Source organism: Danio rerio, chromosome 23 (genome assembly GCF_052040795.2).
Source record: "Danio rerio strain M-AB ecotype USA chromosome 23, GRCz13ab, whole genome shotgun sequence".
Lineage (NCBI taxonomy): Eukaryota > Metazoa > Chordata > Actinopteri > Cypriniformes > Danionidae > Danio > Danio rerio.
The window spans coordinates 24,066,460-24,083,219 of NC_141043.1; the positions used below are offsets into that span (position 1 = coordinate 24,066,460).

General features: G+C 34.1%; 1 protein-coding gene across 28 annotated transcripts in view; it reads left to right on the forward strand.

Moving 5' to 3' along the window:
• The window catches only part of kcnab2b (potassium voltage-gated channel subfamily A regulatory beta subunit 2b), a 176,255-nt gene that overhangs the window by 63,371 nt on the left and 96,124 nt on the right, over window positions 1-16,760 (forward strand). For 20 of the 28 annotated variants that reach the window (XR_015522892.1, XR_015522896.1, XR_015522897.1 and 17 more), the window contains one exon: window positions 5,570-5,652. The exons of 6 other annotated variants lie outside the window; for them this stretch is intronic. The gene's annotated coding sequence lies outside the window, so the exon portion shown is untranslated. Of the gene's footprint in view, window positions 1-5,342; window positions 5,653-16,760 lie in introns of those variants that run through there. 2 more of the 28 variants (XR_015522890.1, XR_015522899.1) reach the window with 2 other exon arrangements.

The window sequence follows — 16,760 nt, forward strand, 5'->3', positions numbered from 1 at the left end:
AAGGCAGCGCGCGAGCACGGGAACGCAAATATGTGTTTACAACACTCAGCGCGCGCACATGCAGTATTTGCAGACATCTGTCATACTGTGAAAACAAATACCTAAAATGCATTTAGCATTTATAAATATAAATAGCCTTTATATCCACCTGTGGCGCATTCCTCCCTGTCAAGGTCATTTAAGGATGCTTATAAAATGATGAAGCATGATTTTATAATGGATAAAAATTATTGCGCGCTCCCGTGCTGCATCGTCCTCGGTCACGGAGACTATAATAACCTGAACCTGCGCGTGACTGAGCAGTTATTGTGTTATCTATAAAAATGTTTCTTTCTTAGTAACATAGTAGCTTCTTCAACTTTTTGCTTAGTGACTGAAAATGGTAAGGAGCTTTAATGTAAACAATTGTTACTGGACTAAGGGAGGAAGCTTAATCTGTATGGGCTTCATTAAACTAATGCCTAATGTAACCTGGTTGTAACCCTTTGACAAGGGCAGCAAGGTAGCATTTCCTAAACTGTGTACCGTCCTGTGTGATGTTACTGTATGTGTCAGAGCGGAACATTATCCTCTTTACCTTTTGACTCATTGTATTGGTTTCCAAAGTTGTCATTGCATTTCATGGCTGAAGGTGATACTAAATGCCTTATATGTTATCGCACGACATTGATAGCCTGGTTATTTAAGTACTGTACAGTATGTGTATTTTAATAAGTGAATTAAATGAATGAATTGTGGCTTTAATTGTATTGGGGTATAAATTAATATGTACAATATCTGGACCAACTTAGTTGTTAGAAGTCATGTGAGACTTGCTTAAATATTGGATGTTTGGTAGATTTGGTTTTAATTTTGAGACTTTATGATTTGTATTGGCATTAGAAGGGATTATACAGATTTATGTGTAAAACTGAGTCAATATCAGAATTGGTGATTGTTTGCACAAAAACATTTCTTTATCCTTTAAATAATAAATAATAATTACGTAAATGGATATAATGTAACTATTTACAGCTAACAACAAGGCATTAGATTTCTCTTTTCTGAGCAATTGACACATCCGTTTGACCTCTATGAATGAAATTTAATCTCCATTGTCAGAGATCACTTCAAAACACATTGCCAGTCATTGCTTTTTTTGCACAATACTTTCGACCTTGGTAAAAAGACTCTTGTTTGGAACATGGTCCAGAGAATGTATCTGACCAGTCAGCATAGCATATTATAAAATGATCCTGTTATGATTTTTACACTTTCAGCTTAGGTGGGTATTGTTGGAAACAAATAGAATTAAAAGCAATTATGAACTTGATGAACTTTGATTTTCATGATAGCATTATACATCTTTTTTAAATGCTTAATAACAGTAAACAAATTAAGCAAGACAAGCTGTATATGAATAAAGGGAATTTTAGAATTTTTACATAAGCACTCTGTTTGTCTTTACAGCTATAAAGGATTTTTTTTTTTTTTTTTTGGTCTGACGTAAGTGGTGTGACATACAGTAAAAGGCTTTAGCTGCTCCAAGCAAGTCTATCACCAAAATCTCTAAGACCCGAAGTGACAGAAGAGATGGAAATGTTCCTGTCTCTATATTTCAAGGACAGGGCCTGTAGCTGAGCCTTGCCATCACCTACTTCAGCAACTATCACCTCTATTTCCAGTGATGCTCTTTGAGCTTTGGGTGCGAGTTTCAGTGAAGTGTTGAATGTTTAGTTGGATGGAACAAACCCTGAGATGCAGCGTCACCTTATACAGCCCAGACAGAAACCAGAGCTTATCTATAGAAAGTGTTCCTTCACCTCTGTATCCCTGGCAGCAAAGTGATAGTTTAGCCTTCTGGAACCTGTAAGATGAGGAGGTATTTCATGTTAGCGCACATACATTGTCTTTAAAGTGTATGAAGTACTGTAGCAATTTAAGTGCATTTTATTCTTCTTTTATCAGATGATCTCTTTCCCAACTTCCTGGTTATTCCTCTGTTGTAATTTTTCAGTAGTGCAGGGTACTCGATTTATTTCATTTGTTTGCTTTATGTGCCAGATACAGAGGGCTTTAAATATTTGCATGGATTCATAAAAACATGCTGAACTCCACACCTCAAATGTGATATTGATTGTTACATTGCTTCAGTTGACAATCTTTGTATGTGCTTGTGATTTGAATGTGATGGTGAGGGATGTTCTTATCTTTTTGCTTGATTTTCTCATGCAAAACAAACATTTTGTATCAGAAGGCTTAAAATGTTTGCCATTTTTAATATACTGTATATAGGCATGGCACGATAACGGTTTTCAAGGTATACCACGGTTTGGAAAGTTTTAAAGACGCCAAAATATTCAGCTATACCATTCCTATATATGTAAAGTTTTTTTTTAACCTTTTGTTTAACGTTTTTTTAGCACAATAGTATCTCCAACAGAAAAGATATCCAAAGATGCTGTTTTAAATTGTAAGGAAATCAGTGTTTTTGAAACTAATGAAGACAGCAGAATTCATTTGAATTTTTTAGGTTTATTGACATAAAATATTTTAAAAGTTTCTCAAAATAAAATCTATTGTGTTCAAAGGGGAAAATATTTTTGTCTTTTACCCAGACATTTAAAAAGTCTATTTTTAGAGGAGTAATCACAACACCGTGATATCTTTTATCCACTGACAAAAATTTCAAAATTTTTATGTAAATAAAATAATTGTAACAGGGTGAGAGCATGGTAAAATTTGACAATGTGGTAAAAATCGGGGGGCTTTTCTTTTTCTGGATTGCTTTTTAAACCACTGCGGTTGGGGTTGGGGAAGTGGGTGGGCAGGTCAATAGGTGCTTTATGAAACAGTATTGGTTGGGATTAGGGAAGAGGGAGGATGGGGATCAGTTGGTTGGTCACTCAGTCAGTCAGTCATCAGCGGACTTTGGTGGAACAGGCACGACTGGCACTTGCAAGAGAAATTTGAGATCTGAAAAAGCATAGACAACGGGCAATGGTGGATTCCCGAAAACAAAAACTGCAAAAAAATAAATAAAATAAAATAAAATAACCTTGGCTCCTAGGATGTATTTTGCTCTCTAGAAACGTATATACAGTAGGGGTACGTTATCAGAATGAGCCTAGGTTAAATTTAGCATGCCTGTTAAGTTTGTCTGTTGTTTCCAAAGGTTTCTTATTGAAAGAAATGGTGGAGTATGTTAAACTTGAAAATACTGCTTATAAGGGTAACCATGTTGAATAAGTGACTCCAACACTGTCACAAATAAACATGAATAACCTGTCACTGAGGTGGTACCTTTATAAAAGGTAGACTTTTGTACCTAACAGGTCTACATTTGTACCTTAAACATACATTTTTGTATTTTTATAATGCACCAATATATACCTTTTAAATTACAAATTTGGACTTGTTTTTACAAAAGTGTACGTTTTGCATCTCAGAGACTTTGTTCTAGTGCTTTTGTTCCTTTATTCCTGAAAGTGAAGGGGAACTAAATTTGGACTATACTGTATGTGATGGCTTAGGAGTCACAATTTGTTAGTGTTTTCTTTTTCAATGTGAAAGTCTACAGTGCATATTTGTTCTAAGACAATAAACTGTGATTAAAAGGGACCATTGTAATTTTACAGCCTCAAAGATTGTTGGTTCAAACCATCAACCCTACAATGTAATAGATTCAGATAAAACCTTCAAAAATTGTTGCTCTTCATATTTTCATTATTTCATTATTTCAAAATATGATTAATTTGAACCATTTGTAATGAATTATATATATATATATATATATATATATATATATATATATATATATATATATATATATATATATATATATATATATATATGTGTGTGTGTGTGTGTGTGTGTTTGTGTAATTTTGTTGGACATATGTTATTTTATTTTTTAAGGCATTTAAAATCTAGCAAAAATAAAGAAATATTCTGTCTTGCTAACTTTTTGCAAACATTCTCCTGTCCCCCCTTAATAAAAAAAGTTAGCAATGCTAATTATAGGGATTCTTGCTATGTTTTAAAATATTTATGATTCATCCCATAGACTAATTTATTTTCATGTATTATTGTTACTTTTAGTTATTATATTATTACTGTACTTTACATTCACATCTCAGACTGTTTATCCATGAAGCTTGCTGTATCATGATGACTCAGCATAAATGTTTGAGTTCTAAAAAGCACCATAGTTTGGTTATTTGGAAGAATGTTCATCTTATTAAAATCTAACCGACAGCTGTAACCAACATTTTTACAAACTAAATGTTCATCATTGGCTTTTATTGATCTATAAAGAACCTTTTATATACATGGATTTTTTTTTATAATTGTAAAAGTTTATTTAAATGGTTAAAATGTCCTTTTAGAACCTGAAGTGATGAATCAACATACAGTGCTCAGCCTATATAAATACATACCTCACAAATCTTTTAAATTCATATTTTTAATAGGAAGCTATACAATATTATATTTGTGCATATTTATTGGATTAGTCAGTACTAAAGCCAAAGCCAACTTTAGAGCTAATTTTATAAAATAACTTATGAACACAGTCCAAAAACTAGCACACCCAAATTTATTTGTTATAGATAAATATTAAATACATATTTAAAAATTTGAAAAAAATTTGAAAAAGTTGTACTTTTTTTTATATTTTGCTTGAATTTATTTGTATTATCTTTCAATTTCTAAATATATTTGGTGACTAAAATATTATTTTAGTAAATATCTGTTTAATAAATTAGTTTTGTTTAAATGCACCAAAATACATTGTTGATATTCACTGAAAAAAGAGAGAAAAATACTCATTTTCAAAATGGTCTACTCAATAATGCTGAGCACTGTATTTCAAATAGAAACCATGACTATTCATTTAGTGATTTTTATAAAACTTGGTTTTGAAAGCCAGTGGGTGACATAGTCACTCGAAGGAAGAATGACAAATTTTAGTTTAAATGTTTTGCTGTCTGCTGTTTTGATTAAACACCTTGTTTTTAGAAAGAAAACCAGTAGTTGTGTATGTGGTGTTAATCTTTATATCACTAGAGATTTTCTTTCTGTAAAGTCTGCATTACAAAGCATTTTGAGTTCCATCATATCACCACAGTCATGCAAGAAACAGCTGTATCTTCTGCATTGTATTGCCGGTTCATATTTATACTATAGTTGTGAAGCACTTTGCATTGGTTTGTTTGCCTGATTGTTTTATCGAGGTTTTAAAAATATCCATCCATAATAGACCTAAATAGACATAGTTGTTCTAAATACCTTATGTTTAGTTTATGCAGAACTTACTGTAAATATGTTCCTGAGCTTTTGTGTTTCACCCTTAGATAGGTTTACACACACACACACACACACACACACACACACACACACACACACACACACACATACACACACACACACACACAGAGTTGATGATCTGCATAGCCGGCTATAGCAGATTCGCTGAGCTTGGAGAGGAATACATTACTGCAAGCCAAAGCATTGGCAACATCCTGAGCTCACGCCTCCCTTTCTCTCTCTTCTCTGTCTGTCTCTTGCTTTCTCTATCTTACACCTTTCAGACAGGATTCTGCTCAGCCCGTCTGTGTTTTCACAGTGAAAGCCAAGCTGGAGTTATCAGGCAGCAACACAGCCCTACACACCGGTGAGTGTGCATTTCAACTGCAGTATGTCTTTTATTCCATACTGGAGTCTGTAGTCTTTTTGTGTGATTTTTTTTACATGTTTAATGCCAGGATCCTGTGCAGGAATATGCTCACAGCTCATCTTTAACATATGTCATGTCTGATAATGTTATTTATACACTCCTGTTTTAGCACTCCGTAGGTCATCAATGTCTACTTTTGCAGAGTTTTGGCTTCAGTTCAAACTCTGCACTGTGATTGGTTCACTGCAGTCATAGAGTTGCTACTGTATGTAATGTAATGTTTTGGATTATATGAGGGAAACTAGGTGGATTTGGGGTTTTAAAGTGGCTAAACATCCATCGTGGTTCTGTGCTCTGTATATGTTCATGAGTTAAAGGAATTGTTCACCCAAAAAATGTTTTACATTTATTTACATGTCATGTAGTTTCAAAACTGTATGACTTTCTTTCTTGTGTGTAAGATAAAAGAGTACATCCTGAAAGGGATTTGTCAGTATAAAGGTATGTACAGTTGAAGTCAGAATTATTAGACCCCCTTTGAACTTTTGTTTCTTTTTTAATCATTTTCCAAATGATGTTTAACAGAGCAAGGAAATTTTCACAGTATGTCTGATAATATTTTTTCTTTTTGAGAAAGTCTTATTTGTTTTATTTCGACTGGAATAAAAGCAGTTTTAAATTTTTTTTAAACACCATTTTAGGGACAATATTATTAGCCTCTTTAAGCTATATATATTTTTAATAGTCTACAGAACAAACCATCAATATACAATGACTTGCCTAATTACCCTAACCTGCCTAGATAATCTAATTAACCTAGTTAAGCCTTTAAATGTCACTTTAAGCTGTACAGAAGTGTCTTGAAAAATATCTTGTCAAATATTATTTACTGTCATAATGGAAAAGATAAATTAAATCAGTTATTAGAAATGAGTTATTAAAACTATTATGTTTAGAAATGTGTTAAAAAAAATCTTGTCTCCGTTAAACAGAAATTGGGGAAAAAAATAAACAGGGCAGCTAATAATTCAGGGGGCTAATAATTCTGACTTCAACTGTTTACTTTGTGTTTTACAGAAGTGATACAGGTTTGGAACGGCATAAGGGGTGTACGAACAGAATAAATGATCATATTTTTTCCTTTTTAGGTAACTATCAATTTAAATGTGTTACTGAAGGCGATTATTGATAAACAATACGGCATGTTTTTGATCATCATTCATTCTCTACACAGATGAAATCCTCATCAATCTTTACTGCAGTCTGATTTATTAGTAATTAAAGAGTATTGTAAGTAGAGTACCACTGATATTTAAAAAAATATATCAATATAAAAGGTCAAAATGTCTAAGTATTTTAAATTGTTGCATGACTGTATTGCTAGGATCACAAAAAAGTAAGGTTTAATAGCACAAATTCTTTCCAACTGGTCTGTCGAAGTAGTCTAACAGCACTGGTCGATGTCAAAATGATTGATATGGCCAATAAATAAAAAGTAGTTTATGGTTAACAGAAAAACAGCTGAAGTTCTAATGTGAATCATAAGTTTAGAGTTGAAAGAGAACATTGTTAGATTTAAGTAGGTAAGTATTTTTAAGTTTTAAGTTATAAAAAATGTCTGACTGTACTATCCAATGCAAACTACTCAACTTTTTTTTCTTCAAATTTCAGCTTTTTGAATTGAACATACTGTATGGTATAATTTACATAAATCTTCTAAATTGTTTCTGAATGTGTTGAAACAAGCAACGTTTTGTGTTTTCATCATATTAGGCAAACAATATTGAATGTGTGCATAGTTTTAAATATTACATGCACTTAGTTCAAAATGATTACCTCACAACTAGATTTAGACCTATAGAGCTTTATATTTCTAATTCATAACAAACATTCCCCTCCCATTATTCAAGACACAGTTTGGTCTTGCTGTAAATAACTTGAATTAAGAGTATGTTGTTACCTAATATAACAGTACACCACTTCAGTTCATTTAGTTGTGGAATATTATGACCTGCATTCTTTCTGTCATCTTTATCTTATCTCATCTAAATCTTATGACTCAAACTAGGATGTAAATGTGTGCATATCTATACTGCAAGCAAAGTACTGAACTTAAAGGGATAGTTCACCCGAGACCAAAAATTCTAGATATTGCATTTAGAAGGAAGCAAACTATTTAGAAGAGGTTTTACAGTACAGTTGGTTGAGATCTCTTCATTTATTGGTTTTGCTGTGCTCAAATTGCCTCATTTACTCAAATGGATTAAGTTCACAGAACTCAGTTTTTAAAATTAAATGGTTTGTTGCAATCGGTTTCCTCAAACGGTTTGAGTTACCTTAACTTTTTGGGTTTTACAGTGTATGGATGTCAATGTCTGCTTTTGCCCATTTCTCAGAATATCTTGTTTTGTGTTCAATAAGAAAAAAGTTGATAAAAAGTTAAAACCATGTGAGTAAATGGTGAGGAAAGGTTTATTTTTTTGGGGTGAACTATCTTTTATAGCCATCAGATTGTATTTTTACAAGTATGCCTCTTGTTAAAAGTGTTTTTAAAAACACACAAGAGTCTCTTAAGTTGCACTATGCAATTTTAGCCAAACCATATTGCTATTTAAAAGAACCAAAACAAGACTCTGCCCACTTTTTTTTACCTCGCTATCATTATTGACACACCTCCTTACTGCTGTTTGTTTTTGAGACTGCAACAATGTTCAGAAGCTATTTTCAAATATTGCTTAGCGCACCTTTAATGTCTTGCATGGTAAATTCAAGTGGACTTTTAAGACCAGATGAATGACAGCATTATCAAGTTTTGTATGGGACTAAAACAGAATAGATTTTTTTTTAGCAAAGACTGTAACAGAGCACTTCTGATTGATTTTGTAGTTAACCGAAAGAGAGAGAGACAGAAAAGAAAATCATTTTGGATGCATTCCTAATAAGGACTGGCACGAGGACAGCCAGCGCTTCCTGTGTTCTTCAGCTGCTCTTAAAAGCCCTTGGGGAAGTGGGATGTGGACAGCAGACACTGACCACCACTCAGCTCACAGAGTTAGGAGCCTCCACACAAAACACTGTAGAGGAGGAGAGAAAGAGAGAGAGTAAGGGCATGCTGACAATGCAGAAAACTGCCCAGAATCCTGATGAGGCAACACTGAGGCTTCACTGCATTATGATCTCAAACCCTGCCCAACCCCTCTCTCTCCCTCTCTCTCTCGCTCTCTCTCTCTCTCTCTCTCTCTCTCTCTCTCTCTCTCTCTCTCTCTCTCTCTCTAAACCTGACTCACTCCATATGTCTGAAGGGTGGATCACTCTATTTCCCAGCCCCCTTTGTTTTATGCAAGCTTGTGTATGCTCTAAATATTAATAGATGGTAAACGCAGTATTTTTAACAGTGATCTGTTAGCATATTTTAAAATAACTGAGCTAGCTTTCATACGCAGATTAATTCATGAACATAAACATAACATCATCTTAAAATTGAAAAATATTTTCTTGGGAACTTACTGAGGTAAATGTGTTTGGTTTTTTTTTCAGATTCTGACAACAACTAGTTATAGAATTGTTGCTATAAGTTATTAAATTATATCATGTGATATATTTTTTCAAAGTGTAAATGAATGACTTCCAGATTTTCAGCATGGCATCATATTTTTAGGCCCCATATATGGATATTGAAAGAGTGTTGTTTTTATTTTATTATCAGATATTACTAATATTTAAGATGCATTTAATGATAATTAGTTTTTTTAAAGAAACTGCCGAGTTGTGGCATGATCTGTATGTATGTGTGTGTGTGTGTGTGTGTGTGTGTGTGTGTGTGTGTGTGTGTGTGTGTGTGTGTGTGTGTGTGTGTGTGTGTGTGTGTGTGTGTGTGTGTTGCAGTGCTGCTCATAACTGACTGTATATATGAACCCCTCCCCCACACTTTACCACCCGTAACAGCATGAGACAGCAGAAATGTGAACTTGATATTATAAATCTAACTCACCTCCTTAGATTTTCCCTTGTTCTCTTTCCTTTCTTTTTTATGTCTGCATTATAAATCTACCAGTTTTTCATTTAGTGTATGTTTAAATGAGGTATTGGAGCATTCAGTACAAAACTTTTTTATGTATATTTTTGGAAACATAAATAAAAATACTGTATATCAAAGTCAAATTTAGGAGATTTCTATCTGTTTATCGAAAGAATCCTCACTTCTTCTTCACAGTTTTTTGTAAAGAGATCAAAAATTTAATCTCAAGGATTTTGATCCAAGTCTTCTTATGGGACACAAATGCTTTATAAAGGTAAATACACTGTTCAAAATTCAGGCTTTCACACAATTAATTCATGTTGTTCCAACACAAATCGATTAAGTTAACTTAACATTCATTTAGCTCATTGTAATTAAATAGTAGTGGACAAGCAAGAAAATATTTTTTTAGTGTATAAATAAACAGAATCCCAACCATACTTGTTTGACACAAGGACAAATCTCATTTGTTCACAGTTTTAAATAGATAGATTATTATTTTTTAAATTTAATAACATTTTTTACAATAATTTTTTAGGGGTTTTTCCACTGTTAATTGGAAAGGACAGCGGAGGTTATAGACAGGAAAATATTGGGGAAAGCAAAGAAGGGTTGGCAAAGAACCTTGAGCCGGGAATCGGACTTGGTTGTCACCACATTTAACCACTAGGTTATTGGCGCCGACTCATGGATAAATTTTAAATTAATGAACCGAAATCTTTCAAATTTGATCAAAATTATTTTAATTTGTTCCAAATGACTGTGTCCACTCACCGGTGCTGCATTCATTTAATAAAACTACAGCATAAATGACAAACTAGTGAAATATTATTACAATTTAAAACTTGCAATTCTAAAACTTCCCAATATAGTTTAGTACCATAAAGATCAGAAATCCTTCTGATATGTTCATTTGGTGCTCCTTATAGATTTCTTATAAATGTTATCACTGCTAAAAACTGTTGTACTGCTCCATGTTTTCGTGGAAAACAAGTTACAATTTCTCATTCGCTCAATTCTATTATTTGAATTAGAGATCTTTTGTAACTTTATAAATGTTGGTACTGTCAGTAATGTTGGTTTATTTTAAAGTGTTCTTGTTTAATATAACAGTGTTAAATTCTTTAAAATTTAAGAATTCAAAAACAGTGATGTTTCTAAAAATATTAACAAAGTAAAATCATAAAATTAAATTTTTTTTAGCAAAAAACAGAACAAACATCATATCATTCATATATACAGTATATACAGTTGAAGTCAGAATTATTTGCCTTCCTTTGATTTTTCTTTTTTAAATATTTACCAAATTATGTTTAACAGAGCAAGGACATTTTCACAGTATTTCTGATAATTTTTTTTCTACTTATTTGTTTTATTTCGGCTAGAATAAAAGCTGTTTTTTATTTTTTAAATCCATTTTAAGGTCAATATTAATAGCCCCCTTAAGCAATACTTGTTTTTCGATTTTCTACAGAACAAACCATGGTTATACAATAACTTACACTAACCTGCCTGGTTAACCTAATTAACCTAGTTTAGCCTTTAAATAGCCCTTTAAGCCGAATACTAGTATCTTAAAAAATATCTAATAAATATTATAAACTGTCATCATGGCAAAGATACTGTAAAAGACATCAGTTATTAGAAATGAGTTATTAAAACTATTATGTTCAGAAATGTGTTGAAAAAATCTTCTCTCTGTTAAACAGACATTGGAGAAAAAATAAACAGGGGGCTAATAATTCTGACTTTAACTGTATATATCATGACTTTTTGCATGTTAAGTACTAACTAACTTGTATAACCTGATTGCCACTGAGCCTTTAAGTTGTGTTGAACATAAAGTGCATCATGTTTGCATTAATCCTCTAATCAATAAGTCTGACTGTTACTAAATAAGCTTTAATGTGTCATGCAAAAAGTCTCCCTCTGTGATTTGTTTGACTTAATGTGTTTGTGTTGTATCAGTTTTGATGCTCTGGTCCGTTGTGTTTGTTGAGTCGAGGTCATGCAGGGTGATTATGAGCTCCCACCACCTGGCCTCTCAGAGGACACCTCAGCAAACATATCGAGGGCCAGATTGGAGCTGTTGTCTCTGTCACATGTACATCCAAAACCAAAGAGTTAGCCAGACATCAGACCAAAAGGGTTGGGTATCCTGATATGAGACCTATTCCGATACAGGAGTCGCAAGACGTGATGCGATAAAGACTGATAAGCTACCTAATTGTTGGTTTGGGTTTCAGGAGGTTGTTTTGGGTTCTTTGAGGTGAATTCCACTGTTTTCTTTTGGACAGCTTGAACCTAAAATGTCAGAGCTGTTTATTGGGAAATTTTTAACTATGCATTGGAATGGAATAGCAGTACTCATTCAGTGCTGCTGCCTGCATAGTTTTCTTCTCTTAACACAGTTAACATTTGAGAGAGTAAATGTGAATATATAGAAGTCAATGCAAACCTGAGAACAGGGCCGATTATCGTCCTGTGGTGCGAACGACGCAGAAAACGTAATGCACTTGCCATGAACATGCAGAATTTGACTCATTCGCATCTTCCGTATTTGGTGTGAACCCAGTTGTGTTGACCAATCAGAAAAGAGAAAACAAGGCGCACCCTGCTGTCGTTAGGTGAAACCAGTCATTAAGTGAAATCTTCACCCTCCCCATAGTTTTCAGATTGTTTGGTTTCAATCACCTGATACTCTGTTTTCATGTGGACAAACAGCAAAACCATGTAGAAAAAAAGTGCAGTTTTGAAAATACTATTGGTGTGGACAGGGCATTACTTCTCTCTTTCTGAGTATTATTATTTATACTGTAACCTTATGCATCAAAGCATGACAGCAGCATACACATACTCCAAACTCTAAATTAGGTGAAGCAACCTTTTTCCAGTTTTCTTCTGTCGAGTTTTGGTAAGCCTGTGTGAACTATAGTCGTATGATTGACTGGAAAGCATTAAGGTCAGAAGTGAGACATTTCACTGCTAAAAATCCCACCTTTGATTGTGTCTGGAGCATTATGTTTGACATAAAGAAACTCAACGCTAATGTTATTGAAACAGAACTAGCAGTCATCTGTGAAGTGATATCAAAGGATGCGTCTTGCTGAATTTAGGGTTTTTGATCAGTTCACAGGTCAGATGTCCAACTTCTAGCAGCGTTCTAGATGATTTTTCCTAGTAGGAGGTTGGAAAAAAAAATTCAGAGTTGTCTGGAATGCAGCATATGCTCGACTCAATAACTCATCGGATGAACTCAATTTAATTGAGAGCAGGGTTTTTATTCAATGAATTTGTTTAGTGACAAACTGCAAAACAACTATTTACTCAATTAAATGCAATTGAGTTGGTCCAACATGATTTTATCAAATAAAAGTTTAAATACATTTGTGTTTGTATTTAAATAACTTTAACTCAACGGTCTGATAATATCATGTCTGTCTATTATGTGTCATACATTTTGAAGTCTCTTAGTTTTATTTAAAGTTATCCTAAACTATCCAAAAGAGACATTTTTAAGCATATTACATATACAGTTGATCACAGAAGTAATTTTAGGACAGTCATTGCTCACTGAGCAAAGCAACAAACTGCATTTTTACTAATTAAACTGCCAACACCCAACGCATGAGTACTTCTGCAAGGTGGTAATCTCAAAACTCAAAGCATTACATGAAAATTTTCTAAATCTTCAAACTAAAGTGAAGATTAAACTCTTAAGAAGTCTTACTATTAACTTGAAACATGTAAGATTACTTTTATTGTTAACATTTTATGCTCTTAATTCAATCCAACCCAAAGCATGCTGGGAACTGACAGTGCTGATGTTTATATTTCATTATTAAATATTATGGTGACAGTCGATACCAAAATTATGTACCGTTCTGATAAACATCCCAAATAATGTCTCTAACACCTGTAATAGACTGTATTGTTATCACATACAGTATAATCAACAATTTTAATAATAAGTCTTTTTTATAATAGTTACTGCCAATGCTTCAATGCATCTTTCCTTTATTGAAGTTCCTTTGCTTTACCATGCTAAGTTTTTCTTTATGCTTCTTAATTCTTTTGCTTTCTAAAACACGTACCACAGTTTGAGAACCACTGGTATAGACCATTTTGATGTTGTCACACCATTTTTTCCTTGAATATTTCCTGTGTGTCATCAAACTATTTCATAACTGTAACTAAAAAAATAAAGCTCATAGACAAACTTTATGGTGGCTTGAGAAGGCCTCGTCTGAATGTTTGAGGTAGTTTAAAAGTTTAAGTAAAGAAGTTTTAAGTGAAGTAGTTTTAAAGACGTTTGAAACAGTCATAACTACAAATAGGTAGGTTAGCATGTTTCTGGTAAAGATTGGCATGATTCTAGCTAGGGTGTTCTGAGTGGTTGTTAAGGTGTTGCTAAGTGGTTGCTAGGGAGTTCTTAATGGTTGCTAGGGTGTTATGAGTGGTTGCTTAGATGTTGCTAGGCAGTTGCTAAGGTGTTCTGAGTGGTTGTTAAGGTGTTGCTAGGTGGTTCCTAAGGTGTTGCTAGGCGGTTGCGAGTTGTTGCTATGCGGTTGCTAGGGTGTTTTGAGTGCTTGCTAAGGCATTACTAGGTGGTTACTAAGGTGTTGCTAGGTCATTGCTAAGGTGTTGCTAAGTGGCTGCTAGGGTGTTCTGAGTGGTTGCTAAGTGGTTGCTTTGGCGTTGCTAGGTGTTTGTCATGGCGTTGCTAGGTGGTTGCTAAAGTGTTCTGAAAGGTTGCTAAGGTGTTGCTAGGTGGTTGCTAAGGTGTTACTAGGTGGTTAGTAAGGTGTTCTAGTCCATTGCTAAGGGGTTGCTAGGTGGTTGCTTGAGTGTTCTGAGTGGTTGCTAAGGCGTTGCTAGGTAGTTTTGCTAGGTTTTGCTAGGCAGTTAGTATGGTGTTTTGAGTAGTTGCTAGGCAGTTGCTAATATAAATTAGCATGTCATTAGCATGGTTCTATGAATTAGCATGTTGCTAGCATGTTTTAGTATAAACTAGCATATTTAATTTATGTGTTTGATTTAATATGAATTAGCATGTTTGCAGTATAGATTGGCATATTTCCAGTATGGATTTGTAAATTGCTAGTATGGATTAGCATGTTGTTAATATGTCCAATGTAAAGTCAATGCCAGTTTTTTATAATGGGTCTATGGGACAGTTGCTAGGGTGTTGTAAGTGGTTGCTAGGGTGTGGCTAGTAAGTTGAAAGTTCATCAGTAATTGGCAGATTGGTAGTCTGAATTAAATGAGCCCAAACTTAGGTCTGTAATGACAGTCTGGCGCAAAGTTATGAGGTCACAAAGTTTGGTCCAATGTTAATTCAGTGGGACTTTTCTGAATTTTTGAAGCTATAGAAATTAAACATGTAAAACAGGAAACTTGTTAGCACTATTGTTTTTGTTTACATCCCTCAAAATGCTCTATTGTTCATGGCATGCAGATTTTAGGGAAAATGTATCCGTAATCGATGCAGCCAAAAAGTTAGCGAGCACTAATGCCCTCTGTTGTTGTATATCATCTCACTGTCTCTTTCTTTTTGCACTGCAGTAACATCAGTACAGCACGTGCCAAACAGAGCGGTGTAAAGTGTCGAGCCTACACTTTCTCTCACGTCTCTTGCCTGAATGTTTTATCTCTGCAGTTTCTAATGTGCTGCTGGTAAAATTCTGCCAGGCTGGAGTCGGGCCAGTTGGCTGTGAGCTGAGAGCAGAGCAGACAGCAGGTGGAACTCTTCTAGCTTTCAGCAGCAGAGTCATGCTTGCTCAATAATTACTGAAGCTCAGTCATACTGAAACAACACTTACAGTTTGGTGCTACTTGTCATTGTGTACTGTGCATTAATAGAACAATCTGTGTGAGTGTTTATGTTCTAGTCTGCAATTTATTTAATGACAAATATAGCATCAGTGGTGTAAAGTAACAAATTACAAATGCTCAAACTACTGTAATTAAATAGTTTTTCTCAGCAATTGTAATTTACTAAGTAGTTTTATAAATGTGTACTTTTGCTTCCTCTTGAGTATATTTTTAGTGCTGTATCAGTACTTCTAATCCACTACTTTGCTTCAATCTGCAGTCACTACTTTATTTTTTCTTGTCTGTTGGGCATAAGAAAAATCAGTCCTGTGATTCCTGTCCAATCAAATCGCACATAAGACAGTAAATCCTATCATACTACCTCAAGACATGGCCGATTTGTAATTGCAGCAAACTGTTTGGGAGCATTAAAAATGTCATAGAAGATGTCCAAAATCTTTACTTGCATTGACCCAAAGACTGTTTAGATGCATGTCACTGATGAGAAGATGACAGATGTTTACTTTATGTTGACCCAGGAGGCACAAGACGTCAACATGACGTCAGATTGACGTTGTACCCCAATGTCATGGGGATGTTGCATTTTGTTTGGAAATGAAAATTGGATTTAGGTCAGAACCCAACGTCAGGCTAACGTCATTGTCCAATGTCCAACCTAGAATCACCGTATAATGATGTTTTAGCTTGACGTTGTGTGGGCGTCATCAGTATGACGTCTATCAGACGTTGGATTTTGGTTGCCATACCTGATGAATAAATACCAGTATTTATCATCAATATGATGTTGGTTTAAGATGTTGACTCAACGTTGGATTTTGGTCACTTTCTAACACAACCTAAAATCAACCAAATATCAACGTCGTTTGACGTTGTTATTGGACAGCAAAGTAAGATTATCCTTAGACGATAGGTAGATATTGAATTTTGGTCACCTGACGTCACAACCTAAATCTAACCTATTAATAATATCTTATGACATTGTGTGCCTGCTGGGGAATAACTAAATGCACTACAGAATGTTACGTTTACACACATACACAAATTACATGCAAACGCATCAGCTTTCTCCAGCATAAAACTTACTACTCACTCTTGAGTACTTTTGAAAGTTCTACATTTTACTCATACTTTAGGTAACATTTACAACAGATAGTTTTACTCTACTTGCACTGCATTTTTAGGTACTTTAAGGTACTTTTACCCAAGTATGATTTTTCAGTACTCTTTCCATCACTGTATATAGGATTCACTT